The sequence below is a fragment of the Lissotriton helveticus genome, chromosome 3_1 (assembly GCF_964261635.1).
Source record: "Lissotriton helveticus chromosome 3_1, aLisHel1.1, whole genome shotgun sequence".
NCBI classification, from domain to species: domain Eukaryota; kingdom Metazoa; phylum Chordata; class Amphibia; order Caudata; family Salamandridae; genus Lissotriton; species Lissotriton helveticus.
Genome location: NC_136061.1, coordinates 956686632 through 956702363, shown reverse-complemented (window position 1 = coordinate 956702363; position 15732 = coordinate 956686632). Strand labels below are relative to the sequence as shown.

General features: G+C 42.1%; 1 protein-coding gene and 1 long non-coding RNA gene across 5 annotated transcripts in view; one reads left to right on the top strand and one right to left on the bottom strand.

The window, feature by feature from the left end:
* Positions 1 to 15732, top strand: part of MLPH (melanophilin) — a 391857-nt gene that overhangs the window by 150733 nt on the left and 225392 nt on the right. The window lies entirely within an intron of this gene.
* LOC144823134 (uncharacterized) overlaps positions 1 to 15732 on the bottom strand; it is a 48367-nt gene that overhangs the window by 3102 nt on the left and 29533 nt on the right. Inside the window, exon 3 of the long non-coding RNA XR_013608741.1 lies at positions 247 to 342. This is a non-coding gene — a long non-coding RNA (uncharacterized LOC144823134). The remainder of the gene's footprint in view (positions 1 to 246; positions 343 to 15732) is intronic.

Sequence of the window (15732 nt, the reverse complement as noted above, 5' to 3'; positions counted from 1 at the left end):
AGAGTGTAAATAGTTACATTACAAACCACTCAATTCGGCACAAGGAAAACACATTTTTAAATAAATAAATTAACAACAAATAATTGAAAAAGTTTCTTTCAAACAGGGAGAAACAAGAAAAGACAGCTAACAATTGTCTATTTCATCAGTACTGATCGGTTCAATCATTTATACATAAAGCATGATATAGCACAAAGGTCATCGCCTATTGCATCAAGATATTGTACAGATTCGATATATTAGTACCATTGACGCATTTCAGTGGATCTCACAGTCTTATGCCACCTTCTTCAGGACCACATAGATATTCTCCCACATATAAAGAATATGTTTTTTAAAAACCTGTAAGAGAAATGGTACAGACATAGTAGTAATACCCATACATTATTTAGCTCCATAATTGACATACGTTTCCTCTTTTAGTCCACAACTTGAAAAACAACAGTGTTTCCCATATCGTAGTGGTACCAATAATAAGGCCATTATTTTTAAGCTTCATGTCCATAACTTACATTCCATACCAAGCAGACATTCATTTATAATCTCATACCTCTTCAATGTTTCATATTTTGATGATTTACTTACAGCCAAATGTGGCTCTCTCATACTCTTTTCTCTGGCACATAAATACTTCAATCAACCAATTCATTGCCAAAATGTGGCAATTCACACTCACAAATAGGTAAACGTATATAGTTTCCGTCAGCAATCAGTTTGCAAAATGTTCCCCAAATGGAGATGAAAGGTTCGTGTTTGTAGGGGAACTAGTCCTCTTTCCGACTACAGCGGTCGCCTCACAGTTTCGATATGTGTTTTCAAGTGCAGCTCATTTCCTAAAGTAAATCGTGATAAGGAGGTTTCCTATTTTATATGTCAACTCATTTCTCTGATGATTGATAACATGTTCACTTGCTTTGGGGAATCATTGGTTTCACGATCCATCACATATATAAATATGCCTAGCTTAATCACAATCAAAATTCTTCTTTTATTCAGTTCCTAAGTTTTTATTAATTCTTTTGTAGGGGCCTCTAAGGGTTCGTCATGTATTCTAATTATTGAATATGTCTTCACTTTACAAGTTGAACTAAGCCAGTGCCTTGAGTACCATTATTATTTACAGGGTTTCCTCATTTATCACCCAAACGATGAATGCCAGTGTATACAAAAAGTATTGGCCATATACCCAGTAGCTCAAAGCATATAGCAAGGACCCCCTGTCACTACTCCAATTCGTAAGGGCAGGGAAATAATACTCTTGAAATGCAAATCCCTAGGCAATTAATGGGTCACCTATTCATAAGTGACTCATATCAAAATGTGCATGATACAATACACTCAGTGTCTCTATCTAATCATGTAAAAATATCATATTTTTATTCTTCTCTTTTTAAAAACATTGTAGTACATATATAAAACAAAAAATCAATATACGACATACTAAACTTATTACATATGAACAATAACATATATAATAACATTTTACACACTTCGTGAATTGTGTCAATGGACACCATGGAACAGACAATATTGCGAATTTCACAAACAACAAATAGAGAAACACAAAAGACGGTGGCTATACGATGGATCTTCTTCTCTACGCCCATTTTGGCGCACTCTGCGCCTTCATCAGGAAAGCCACAAACAGTTACCTACGATTAAAATTAAGAACCATGTAAAGATATATTTATTTAGATACTGAGTGTCAAGATAAGAAAGAAATCAATTATCTGCTACCATCCTCTACTATACTTATGAATAACAGATATTAACTGTACAAAGTTATTCTTCTACTGCTGGCAGAGTGTTAAAAAAAATTAGTAAATTGTGCACCTACACCGTATTCCAGTGTGGTGGATAAATCAGTAAGGAAATGAGAAAACAGAAAGGAGCAACGAAGAACAAAGAACCACAAAAGGGGGAAAAAGAAAAAACAAGGAAGAAAGAAAAAAGAATATATGTGTTTTAAAATGGCTCATTAGTAGCCGAAGTTAATTTTAAAAAGGTGAGAAAAGTTGAGCTTGTGATAAAGCAAACCAAACATCAACTATTTTGATAACTGGGTCACCCTCAAAGGATAAGGGGCTAACCTAATAATGATTCTGATCGGAAAGTAAAAACATAGAATTTAATCAATTAAGCATAAATGCTATCTGATACTGGAGCAAAATCTTTATTGGTAAATAGTCAGAAAGGATAATTAACCTATTCGAACTGCGACTTTTTAAGACATGAACCATATAAAGCATCACTAAATATGCCTACACGGTGTCAGTGGCAGCCATCTGCGCAAGGAAACACAAAAAGTGTAAATTTGCACATTATATTTACCATGTTGTGAACGCGCATCTCTTAAAGTCTATATTTAGTCATGAGGGGTAAGTATGTTGTTGTTAGCTGAAGGTACCTGATAAATGGTGTAATTAAGGCAGGTACTACGGATATGTCGTCCTTGATCGACAAAATACACTGCAGCCGTATTATCTCTAAAACAGAACATAGACCGGTAAGTTTACCCTTTAGCGAGTATACATAACGTTGCATTAACTAAGCACTAGCACTAAACGGGGTGAAAAACTGTAATTACCTAAGGTTAATCATGAGTACCTCACACTGGTAAAGTGTGGAGGCATAATCCGAGACCGAGAGATCCTGTGATGTGGATTCTCCCTTATGTCGATACTCAGGATGGCATACCTTGATTGAAAAATTAAAACCACGGTGCGTATTAGAGAAGAGAGCTATGTAACTTCTATGCTGTGTAGCATTTGCGGCTTACACAAATGATCATATCTTACCGGTTCAGATGTACAGAATACCGAATATGCGGCATTCAGACGAAATACCGATGCCGGTCATCATCTAAACTTATATAAGCGGTCCCGGTCACATGGAGAATCATGTGACTAGTGTAATGTTTGACGTGAGAGACAGACTGACGCTTGAATGTGAAAAAAGATAATACTAAAATGATTCGCCAAAGAGAATTGAGAATTGAAGTGATCATATGACTAAAGTTTCAACTGGAAGATATTACAAATATCACATCCGATTATGGAAGAACTATCCCTCAACTTCTTATTCGAAATTCAAACCATAACTGTTCAAACCAAGAAATATAAAGAATTTTTCTAAATTGTGGAGCAGAATGGGAAATAAACACAGACTCTGTTTGTCAAACACAAATGTTTTTGATTGCTAGGGTGCACTGTTCAAATCGCCCTATTAGGTGCTCATTCCTTTAAACATATGTTTGTCAATAAACTGTTTATAACTTTTTGCAATTTTCAAAAAACTTCACAAGTTTCGTGGTTAATGTCATCAATCAATATGAATTGCCATTTACGTTATCGTGTATCAACACCATATAACTTTAGCATAATTTGCGTGTACCAAAGATTAACCACTTGTAAATATGAACATAACAGCTTTAACAAAAAACAACTAGGACTTCAGTCAGTTTCTACATGCATTATCTGTATTAAATTTTCCAAAATATTCATATATCGATGATACAATGTTCCAAAGTTTCACTTATTTCAATAGTGCTTCACAAGACTCCCAATGCATTTCGGTGCGTGCACCTTCATCAGGGGAATAACACGGAGACCGGCATTTACCAAGCAGAATAGCAGTGGGCGGGCACCATACAACGGAAAATAAGCACGCAATACAATACAAACGATTTCACGCAGAGACGTTCTTACGTATACACCAATCCCTGGCCGCCGTGCAGCTAATACATGAATGACAACTTTGTTTATTGGTACAGACGTGTTCATGAAACACGCCACTTACAGTAGTGTTTCCCTGATGAAGGTGCACGCACCGAAATGCACTGGGAGTCTTGTGAAGCACTATTGAAATAAGTGAAACTTTGGAACATTGTATCATCGATATATGCATATTTTGGAAAATTGAATACAGATAATGTCCAAGTCCTAGTTGTTTTTTGTTTTTTGTTAAAGCTGTTATGTTCATATTTACAAGTGGTTAATCTTTGGTACACACAAATTATGCTAAAGTTATATGGTGTTGATACACGATAACGTAAATGGCAATTCATATTGATTGATGACATTAACCACGAAACTTGTGAAGTTTTTTGAAAATTGCAAAAAGTTATAAACAGTTTATTGACAAACATATGTTTAAGTGAATGAGCACCTAATAGGGCGATTTGAACAGTGCACCCTAGCAATCAAATACATTTGTGTTTGACAAACAGAGCTACATGATACAACTGACAGGGGCAAGTCTGGGATCGCAGGGTTGCACCAATGATGACACAGTGATTACTTTGCACCTCAAATCCCTAAAAGTGAATATAAAGCCAGGAGTGCAGGTTATCTTTTGCAAAAAATAAACACAGACCCCATATAAGGTTTCTAACCAAGCTATGCCAGATGATATGTACATTCTACCTATAATTCAATGTAAGATCTCATGAAGTACTACTAAATAATTATCTTCTGTATAATAATACAATTCCCAATAAAAAAAACAAGGGGGGGCACTGAGTATTGTTTTTATCATAAATTATTAAACAGTATGGCATTTTCTCATGTCAATTCGCTGTTCAGTCCTCGTTCAAAGGTATTTAAAGTAAATACCCAATAAACGTCTCTTTTTTTCCTTATGTCGTTACTCAGGTCAGTGTCTACGCTCTCTATTTTTTCTAAAACAGGCCATCTAACATCTTTTACTGTATGGCCAGAGTCAGAAAAATGTTTAACTAAAGGAGCATTCGGTTTACAGGTGCGAATGGCCGAACGGTGTTCGGTTAGGCGAGTTGCAACTGACAGAGATGTTTCCCCAACATAACCAAGGTTACAGGGGCAAATTATGAGGTAAATGACATTTGTCATTTTAAAGTTCCACATCTTTTTGGTATGTACACTGTATCCATTATAGACACAATTGTCACCTTTAATCACTGCTTCACATGACTTGCAACTGGAGCATTTGTATGTACCTTTGACAGGCATTGTACCATCAAGAGATTTCTGTATTATTGGAGTCGTGGAACCGAATCTTGAGTGTACAATAATGTATTTAATGTTCCTGTTGTGTTTATGTGCAAACATGGGTTTCATCAACTTCATTTGTTGGTCAGGGTCACTATTCAAAATATGCCAGTTGGAATCGACAATTCATTTAATCTTTTCATTCATAGTTGAATGTTTTGTAACACAGACCAGTTGTCTAGCCCATTCGCTGCGCGCATCGGCCAACGGCTGTAGCGAGCACTACCTCGGTAGTGCTGTGCACGTCCGTTGGCAAACGGGCCACAGCACTCCTTTAAACCGCCGCACCGCGGCGGAATTCGCGCCACAGTTAAGCTGTTAGACTTAGGAGGAGTAGTAATCAAAACTAAATGATCACGATCATAGAACCTGGCACATTTGTTTTTTATTTTATATTTTTATTTTATTTTGTCAGCAAACAGCCACAAAGAAGAAAAAGTTACCAAAAAAAGCAAATCAGATACAAATAACAAGACGTTATCATATTATGTCATGACCGTGCCCAGTACATGATTCCTAGTTACAATTTTACCCCTTTAGCACACAATAAATCATTTGTTCATAAATTCATATCCATTTTGATACCGGGGACCACAATTTCTGGCCAATTATCTTTCTTCTCCTGCCTTTTGACTTGTACATCGCAGTCTCCATATGATACATCGAAAGTAGTCTGGATTGCCAGTTATTAAACACTGGTGGATCTCTATCAAGCCATTGAGTCGTTATACATACCCGATAGATTGACATACATATAAAAAGAAACTCTTCCTCAATTTCAGACCTAACCCCCCCTAAATTTTCTTGCAAACCAAAAATAACCAATTCCGCCGATAATTGTATACGAATGCCTAAACTAATATTAAAAAAATAATCTATATCCTTAATGAATTTACTCAGTTTAGGACACTGAAAAAACATATGTATAGCATCCGCGGTGACTTCCCCTCATCGATTACATTTACTCTATCGGAATTCCATTTAGCTAATTTTGCGGGGGTATAGTATAGGTCAAATATAGCCATGAAATGCTGACTCTTCAACTACCCATTAAATAATACTTTTATAGAAACTTCAATTATTCTATCCTTATCAATTTTTTCCACCACTAATCTATGTTGCCATTTATCCTCGCAGGCCGATATATCATCCTCTAAATTATTGACCATTAGTTGATAAATAGGACCAATTCTTGATCTTAATCGGACAGCTTCCAGAATTTTAACTCTGTTTAATATAACCTGATTTTGAGATACTTTCTGTTCACCAAAACTGCGAATCTGGAGATATTTAAAAAACTCGGTTTGTGCTAAATTATATTTCTGTTGCAAGAATAAGAAAGAAACTACCTGACCCCCTTGAATTAGATCCCCCAGATGACATATACCTCCCCGGTTCCATCTGGCCATTACCTGGTCTCTAAAAATGTCTGGTAATAAGGGACAATTACTTAAGGGAGTGTAATAACTTAGATTCAATTGTAAGCCAATTCTCTTTTTTACCTTATGCCATATACCAAAGGCCGTCAAAATAACTTTAAATTTAGTATTTTTATAGTAACTAGGTTCAATTATGCGTACTAAACATTGTCAGGCCTCTTCACCCAGTACCATCTCGTATATTGAAGGGCTAACTGCCTCCTCCCTATCGACATCTGGCAGCAGCAAAACCCCCATATGTTGCAGGAGAGCTGCCCAATAATATAAACGAAAGCTAGGTATCCCCCAACCTCCTCTAACTCTGGGTAGTATGCACCATTTCATAGCTCTCCTAGTCCTACGGTAGCTCCACAAAAACCTAGCACACATTCTGTCGATTTGCGCAAAACCAATTGCGGGAACAAGTAAAGGAATCGTAAGGAATAAATACAAAAATTTTGGAAATATGAGCATTTTTAAAACATTACTACGCCCATATAAAGAAAGATGAAGATTGTTCAACCACTCTAAGGTCTTCTTCGCTGAGCCTAAAATTGGATCAAAATTTAAGCGAACAATCTCATCTATTTTTGTTGAAATTTTGATTCCTAAGTATATAGCACTTGAATCAAAATCCATATCATTTGGGCGCCCTGCTTCTGAATGAAGTAGCTGTGTCTTTGCTACATTCAATTTATACCCCGACTGTCCCCCAAATGGGTCTGCAGCTTCCACTATCATTGACAGCGCCTTCTTAATATCTGTCATGACTATGGCAACGTCGTCTGCGTAGGCAAACACCTTATACACTACATTATGTATCCTAACAGGTTCAATTCTGATATTATTTTCTAATTTGTTTAAAAAAGGCTCGATGTATAACGCAAATAACAGGCGGGAACAAGGACAGCCTTGTCTCGTCCCCCTTGTTATTGCTATATTTCCAGAAAGCCTACCCGAGATGCGAATAGAAGCTTTTGGCTGAGCATACAGAGCCTGAATTGCCATTATATAGTCCACCGGAAAACCCTTCCAGGCTAAGACAGACCATAAACACCTCCAGGAAACCCTGTCAAATGCTTTTTCGGCATCTAACAGGGCTACCGCAACAGGAGAGTTAGTAGCTTGAGACCAATCTAGCATGGAGATAATTCTTTTGATATGATCTGTTGTATCTCGATTCTTTATGAACCCATGCTGTCTTTTAAAAACTAAACTGGGCATTAAATCCTTTAACCTGGTAATTATCTTAGAGTAAATTTTGCTATCTGCGTTGAGCAATGAAATTGATCTATAAGACCCCATATCCATTTCCGGCTTACCCTTTTTCTTAAAAATTACTATAACTCACAGGGACGTTTTGCAGCGACACATGGTCAGTGGGAAGGGAGGCCGCTAAATGTAGTCTCGGTGTATATTCCGCCGGCATTGCACGCAGTCGCTCTCCCAGAATTGGGGAAATTTCTGTTGGAACTACCGGAGGGAGATCTCATCTTGGGGGGGGACTTTAACGCAGTGGCACACAACACACGTGACAGATTCCCGGTGCGAACTCAATCCCCCGGGCCCTCCCGGCTGCATGACTTCCTGGAGGCACAGGGCTTGGTGGACCTCTGGAGGCAACTCCACCTGGACGACCAGCAATACACGTGCCACTCGGCGGTCCATGATAGCCTGTCACGGATCGACTATTTCCTAACAATAGGGAACGGCCTCCTCACTATCGATGATGTACAAATTAGGCCAAGGGGTATTTCGGATCACTCCCCGTTGACACTGGCTCTCTCCAACCCTGAGCAGACCCAAAAACGCATCTACCCGATCTACCCAGGGTACCTTAAAGTGCCACTGGTAGCTAAATCACTGAAAAAGGGAACAAGGTCATACTTTGCGGAAAACGAAGGGACAGTAGCGTCTCCCACTATCCTATGGGAGGCCTACAAAACGGTTCTTCGAGGGCAGGCTATCTCCACGATCACGAGACATAAGCGCACACAAAAACAGGAACTTTTAGACCTAGAAGACAAACTGGCCAAGGCCAACAGAGACCATGAGGTTGACCTGACGAGGGACACGCTGCACACGCTCCAGCTGTGCCAGCAGTGTCACACCGACCACGTACGCAGCAGGGTGGTAGACAGTATAGCGACCACAGCACACAGGATATACGATGTGGGCGATAAAGCTGGTAGACTCCTTGCCTGGTTGGAAAGGAAACGGGGTGGACAGAGGGCCATACTACATTTGAGGGATCGTGCAGGTGTGTTACAGACCCACCCATCACTGATAGTCGAACTCCTGGCAGACCATTTTCAAACAGTATACACCCCCGAATTCGATGTTACCCGGGAGATGGCAGAGGCATCTCTCATGGGAGTACCCACTCGCACCTTGTCACAGGACAAAATAGACGAGCTAGAAACAGACCTGACCGCTGAGGAGATTCAGATAGCTATCGCAGCACTACACTCAGGGAAAGCGTTAGGTCCCAATGGGATACCGATTGAGTGGTACAAAACCATGTCGGAGACGCTTTCTACACCCCTACTTCACATGTTTAAGGACAGTCTGGAACGGGGACAATTACCGCCCGACCAACGTGCGGCGACTATAGTAACGATACCGAAACCCGGCAAACCACCTGAGGATTGCGGGTCATACCGCCCAATATCCCTCCTTAACGCCGAGAGCAAAATCTTGGCAAAACTACTGGCCAACAGACTACTGCCTCATCTGGTGCACCTAATACATCCTGATCAGTCAGGATTTATGCCGCACAGAAGCACGGCGATGAATCTCAGACGATTGCATGGGGTGATGGCACGGGCCACGCTACTGTCAGAACCGGCAGGGATCCTCTCGCTGGACGCCAAAATGGCGTTTGATCTGGTAGAATGGCGCTACCTTTTTGCGGTTCTAGAACATATGGGTTTCGGCCCGAAATTCATAACATGGATTAAGCTGCTATACAAAAACCCAGTGGCGCGAGTGACGGCAAATGGCCGAATCTCGAGAGAAATATCATTAGCAAGGGGTACGAGACAAGGATGCCCACTCTCGCCGCTACGGTTCGCCCTAGTGCTGGAACCTTTAGCCACTATCATTAGGATTACCCGGTTGCTGCGGGGCATACAGTGGGGCGGCGACTGGGAGGACAGGGTGTCATTATATGCCGACGACATGTTAATTTACCTAACGGACTTAACGGTGGGTATACCGGCATTACTGGCGTTGTGTGAGAGGCATGGGATGGCCTCAGGGTATAAAATCAACTGGACGAAATCGGTGCTTTACGTGCTATACGGCACGCCGCCGATTCTGAGTGCAGACTGCCCATTAATAGTGGAGACCGTCTCCGTCAGGTATTTAGGGATCCAAATTACACGTGATCACACGACCTTTCAGGACCTGAATCTATGGCCACTGCTAGAGAGGCTGAAAACGGACGTGCGACACTGGAAAACCCTCCCATTAACATTACTAGGCAGAGCAGCGCTTTTCAAGATGATGGCGCTACCCCGTTTCCTATATGTCTTGGAAAATACGCCAGCGACGGTCCCATCATCGTTCTTCCGACAGATATCGACTCAACTGTCTGGCCTACTATGGGGAAGCAGACCAGCGAGGGTAGCGCACTTGAAACTGATTAGAGACTGGTACAGTGGGGGGATAGCACTCCCAAATTTGGAACTATACTACTGGGCAGCTCACCTCAAGGTGATCAACCAGTGGATACATGGACCGCATGATGACCCGGCGTTTCCAGCAGACAGACACCAGCTAGGCACTACCACCCTTTTGGCCCCACTCTACAACAGAGGACTGATGGCAAAACTGAGCGGCCCAACTAAGCACACTGTAACACTATGGCATAAAGCCCAGACACGATTGAAATGGGAGGGTGTGATTACACGCCTGACACCCTTGTGGGACTCCAAGGCCCTGGGTAATCTGAGGCACAGCAAGGGCTTTGATCAATGGGACAACATCGGGATCTCCACGGTGGGTGATATGTGGACGAAGGACGGGGTGGTGTCATTTGAGACCCTCAGGGAACAATACGAAATGGGTGTGAATGAAACATACCGATACATACAGATTCGACACGCATTAATGACAGCATTAGAGCCTGGTACTAATGTCCCGGAGTCGGCTCCTTTGGAAGACCGACTGCTCACGGACTACATGGAGGCCAGCGCTACTTCCCTCACTTACCGTAAATTGATAAACAACCTACCCGACCCGTTGCAAAAACTGAAAGAGACATGGGAGGACGAGATAGGGGAGTTAGATGAGACGAATTGGAATGCTGCTCTGGCGTCACCCAAGGAAGCCGGTATATCGGCGAGATTTAGGCTAGTGCAATTTAAAATATTGCACCGAGTCTACTATACACGCACTACGCTACACAAAATCCACAGAGCAGATCACCCATACTGTCTGAGACAATGCGGAGAACAGGGTACATTGTTCCATACCCTTTGGTCATGCCCCAGCATCGTGGACTACTGGCGGAGAATAACACGCACTGTAGCCCAGACTTTACAAATCCCTATCACACCTGACCCCAGGGTTTGTCTACTGAATGTGTGGGGCCCAAACAACTTGACACCACATGGGGGACAATGGGTGGTTATCGGAATGATGTTGGCAAAGCGAGACATAGCGCAGAAATGGGGGGCATCCGAAACACCTACCCTAGCTCAATGGTGCAGGAACATGGACATGCTGATGATGGTGGAGAGGGCGGTGTATCAGCATAGAGCCAACCCACGTAAATGGAACAAAATATGGTCACCTTGGAACACATATAGGGGGGATCTGTGCGAGCCGCTGCCAGAGGAGGAAGACATCGATAGTTATGGGGAAGACGATGACATGGAGTAGGGGTAGGATGGGAGGTGGGACAGTGCAAAGGCAGGGAAGGCCCCATGATTTTCCGTGCTCTCCTGGCTGAGATACGGAGCGCACGTGCCGTAGAATACAAAGCCTTCATTGCTATACTGCTTCTAACTAATATGGTAATGTTTAGATTGATCAGTGCCAAATATCCAATCAGTGACCTTTTAAGTTGACAGTTATAAAAATGAAAATAAAAGTTGCGCTAGCGGTTGGTTGTAGCTGAATGTTGACGCTGCACCGACGAATATATACGTCTGCAAATGTGATTATATGAATGCAACAATAAAAACAAATAAAAAAAAAATAAAAATAAAAAATTTACTATAACTGCTTCCGACCAAGAATCAGGGGGATTACCCGTAAAAGATTGCTGACAGACTTCTACTAACTCTTTTTTGAGTACATGTCTAAAAGTGCGATAAAATTCTAAAGGAATGCTGTCAGGACCCATAGCCTTGCCTAAAGATAAGCCTAATATAGCAGCTTCGCATTCTTGTCAAGTTATAGGTGTGGACAGAAGTGTTCTTTGCACATCCGTAAGTTCTATAGTCTCTATAACTCTCAAGTAATCCCCTGCTCTTGAACCCCCTATCTCATCAATCGGAGCGCTATACAATGATTGATAGAACCATTGAAATGCCTCTAAAACACCCTCTTTAGTCTCTTGAAGTTCACCATTTATATCAAAGATCTTGGATATGTCACTAAACGCTGCTTTTTGCCTTAGTCTTTTTGCCAAAATTCTGCCCGTTTTTCCCAAATTCATACGCTTCTTTTTTATATTGGGCATATTTTACCGCCAGTTGGTCGGCCATATTAGAATACATTGCTGCTCTCTTAATAGTAAGTTCTCTTTGAGCCATGAATACATCCAGCCCTTGTCTAATCGCATCTGCTAGCTTATGCTCCGCTGAAATCACCATTGCGCAGTCCTTCTTATGTTTGTCTCGTATTTTTTTACGTCGCATATTTGCATAGCTGAGAGTTTCTCCCCTGACAGTGGCCTTCAAGGTGTCCCAAACTTTTTTTGTCGAAGCCGTTAAATCTAAAAAACTCCTGAATCACCTTTGCCATAAATTGACAATATTCATCATCCAATAACAAACTTCTTTCAAAAGACCAGGCCCGAATTCCCACTCCCATCTGGGAGTCCAGTTTAACTTCAAGAATTACAGGATTATGATCAGAGATAAGTTTGGGTAAAATCTTCAAATTAACTTCCCCTCTAAATTGTGATAAAGTAAAAAAATAGTCCAGCCGGACAAATTTGCTATGTGGGGCCGAGAAGAATGTGTAACCTAGCTCATCTGCATGTATACTATTCCAGACATCAAACAGCCCGTGATCCATCACTAATTCTCGTAAGGCTGTAGATACCCGTTGCTTTCTTCCCGTATACCACATATTCTTTCTAATGTCAAAATTAGCCTCAATATGGATATTCAAGTCGCCACACAAAACCACTGGTTGAGGCCACTCAGCCAATTCAATATTCAAAAACCTCATGAGCTCAGAATCATCCAAATTCGGACCATACACCGTGCATAACGTAAATCTTTGTTGGCCAATCTTGATCTCAGTAATTGCCCCACGACCCAAACCTGGCACATTTGAGCGATTCTCTTATGAGTCTATGGGGATAACCTCTTGCTATAAACTTAGCTTTCATCACTATAGCTTGTGTACTATGATGTTTTTAAAAAGAGAAGAATAAAAATATGATATTTTTACATACTTAAATAGAGACACTGAGTGTATTGTATCATGCGCGTTCTGATATGAGTCACCTACGACTATGTGACCCATTAATTGCCAAGGGATTTGTATTTTAAGAACATATACCCAGTAGGGCCATTCCAGGTATCACTTCTATGGTGTCCCCTACCACTCTCTCTAGGAATCTGGTAACACGTTCCCAGAAGAGGTGTATGTGCGGACATTGCCACCAGGTATGGATGAATATGCCTTTTGTACTGCATTTCTGGTGGCACAGGGCATCCCCCACCTTCCCGATCTTACATAATACTTACCTAGTGTAGTATGTTCTGTGTAGGAGTTTCAGTTGGATTAGCCTATAGCTGGCCTTAATTTCTCTCAGCCAGGAAGCCTAGGGTGTCTTGCCAGTCCTCATCATCTGTTTCACCAATGTGTTGACTCCCATCAGTCTTTGAGGTGTGAAAGTGTCCTCTGGGTGTTACGTACCAGTGTGCCATACGTCAGGGAGATCAATTTACCTTTGAGTCGTCCATCTACAGCCTACTCTTCTGTGGAAACTCTTCTTGGGACTCTCATTCCTTAGCAATGCTGTGTGTGAGTGCATGTCTTAACTGCCTATATTTTAGCCATTGAGTGGGCAGAACTGGTATTCTTTCAGCAGATGTTCAAAGGGAACCACACCGTTAGCAACCCAAACATCCACCAACCTGGTTATTCCTATTCTATCCCAACCTTCAAGCCTGGCAGGGTGGTCACCTGTGGGAGCTGCGTGCCTTCCCAGAGTGGCATCTTGGGTGTCGGCCTCGTGTTCCACTTCATTTCTCTAAGTAATTTCCTCCAAATGCTAGAACCACCCTTGTTGCATTGCAGTTTTGCAGCCTGCCTCCATATAAGACATGCATGCAATTGTAGTCACCCATCCCCAATCTGTCTAACCTGATCGCCGGGTCATCTGTATCTATGTAGACCCAGTTGCTGACTACGCAACTTCGCATGCGGCCTCATAATGTTCCCTAACATTGGGAGCTCTATACCATCAACAAATTTGGAGCATTGTAGGGTCCACTTTGCTACCTGAGGTCTTCCCTCCGCCTGTAGTAACATCCTGAACAAAGATTCCACCCGGGCGAAAAAGGCTCCAGACAACGTAAATGGGGTACTCTGCAAAACATACAGCATCCAGAGAACGGCAATCATTTTAAACATGGCTGCTCTGCCCAAAAAAGACAAACGCAGCATGTACCAGTGTTTCACATCCTTCTCAAGTTTTTGGATCAGCGGGTCAAGGTTCACTTGCATGTTTGACTTTGCATCTCTGGTAATCCAAATACCAAGATTTTTGAATGCCTGGGGCTCTACTCGTAGAGGTAGCGGCAGTAGGGCATATTGCTTCCAACCCCCCATCGAGAAAATGAGCCATCCAGCCACTGATCCTAGCATGTACAAGTGCTTCCAGAGGTTCCGCCACCAGGGCAAATAGCATTGGGACGTTATAGTTAGGCCGAGATTTCACTCATACAAAACCAGTGAAATTCAGAAGTTATAGTTACCTAAGCTAACTATAACTTACGCCCCGCAATGTACTGCTTAAGACCTCACATAATACATTACTCATGGCATGGTCAGTGGCATCACTGAAGGCATCACAGATGACATTGCTGATTACATCATCAAGTGAGTGTGTTTTTAAGAGTTCATGGGAGTTAAACATATATGCTAACTACTACTTTTTTATTTTTTTATTTTTTTTATTTTAAAGGTTTTATATAGCGCTGGCTAGACCCAGAGGTATCAGAGCGCTTTACATGAGCATCAGATCATAGTTACAGGTTACATTGTTACAAAGGTTACACAGTTCTTAGAGCATGGCAACATAGTTACTATAAAGTCGAGACAAACAATAAGCACACATACGTAAGGGGAAAAGAAGGCAAGGTGAGAGATTCAGGGGGGGTTGGAGTAGGGGAGGTAGACAGATAATGAAAGTGGGAAAGAGGAGGGGAGGGGAGGGTGAGAGACACAGCATGGGGAGAAGAGGGGAAGGGTGACGGGGACACAAACCGGTGGACGAGTCAAGGCAACGTCCAAAGTCCAGTAAGCTGTGATCCCAGTGGAAGTCTATTGCGAGAGGCTCCCTTTACGCAGTGGACTCTCTCAGAGAGGTCTCTGAGACTCCAAGGCCTACATACTGGATCCTTCCCCAAAAAGGGGAGAGGGAGTGCTTTGGCAAGGGGTGCCATACCATACCTCAAGTGTGAATGGCTCCCTTGGTGCAGTGGACTCACTCAGCGCGTTCGCTGAGACTCCAGAGTATAAATATTGGATCTTTCCCCAACAAGGGGAGAAGGAGTGCTTAGGTAAAGGGCACAAAGGACAGGGGGTAGGCAGAGTAGCAGGCAAGGGGAGAGATTCAGGGGAGAGAGGATAGGAGCTAGGGAAGAGACAATAAGGAGAGACGAAAAGAAGTCTGCCTAAAGACCGACTGGGTAGGTGACGACCAAGGAGGGAATCCAAGGCCCATCTCCCCTATAGCTAAACCAAGTAGCTCCATCGGGCATCAGACAAAATAGTTCAGTCTCAAAACATTGAGAGAGGAGGGAGGGAGAGGCATAAGTAGAGGGAGGATGCGGTAGGAGACGATAGAAGAGACGACAGGAAGTGCAACAATG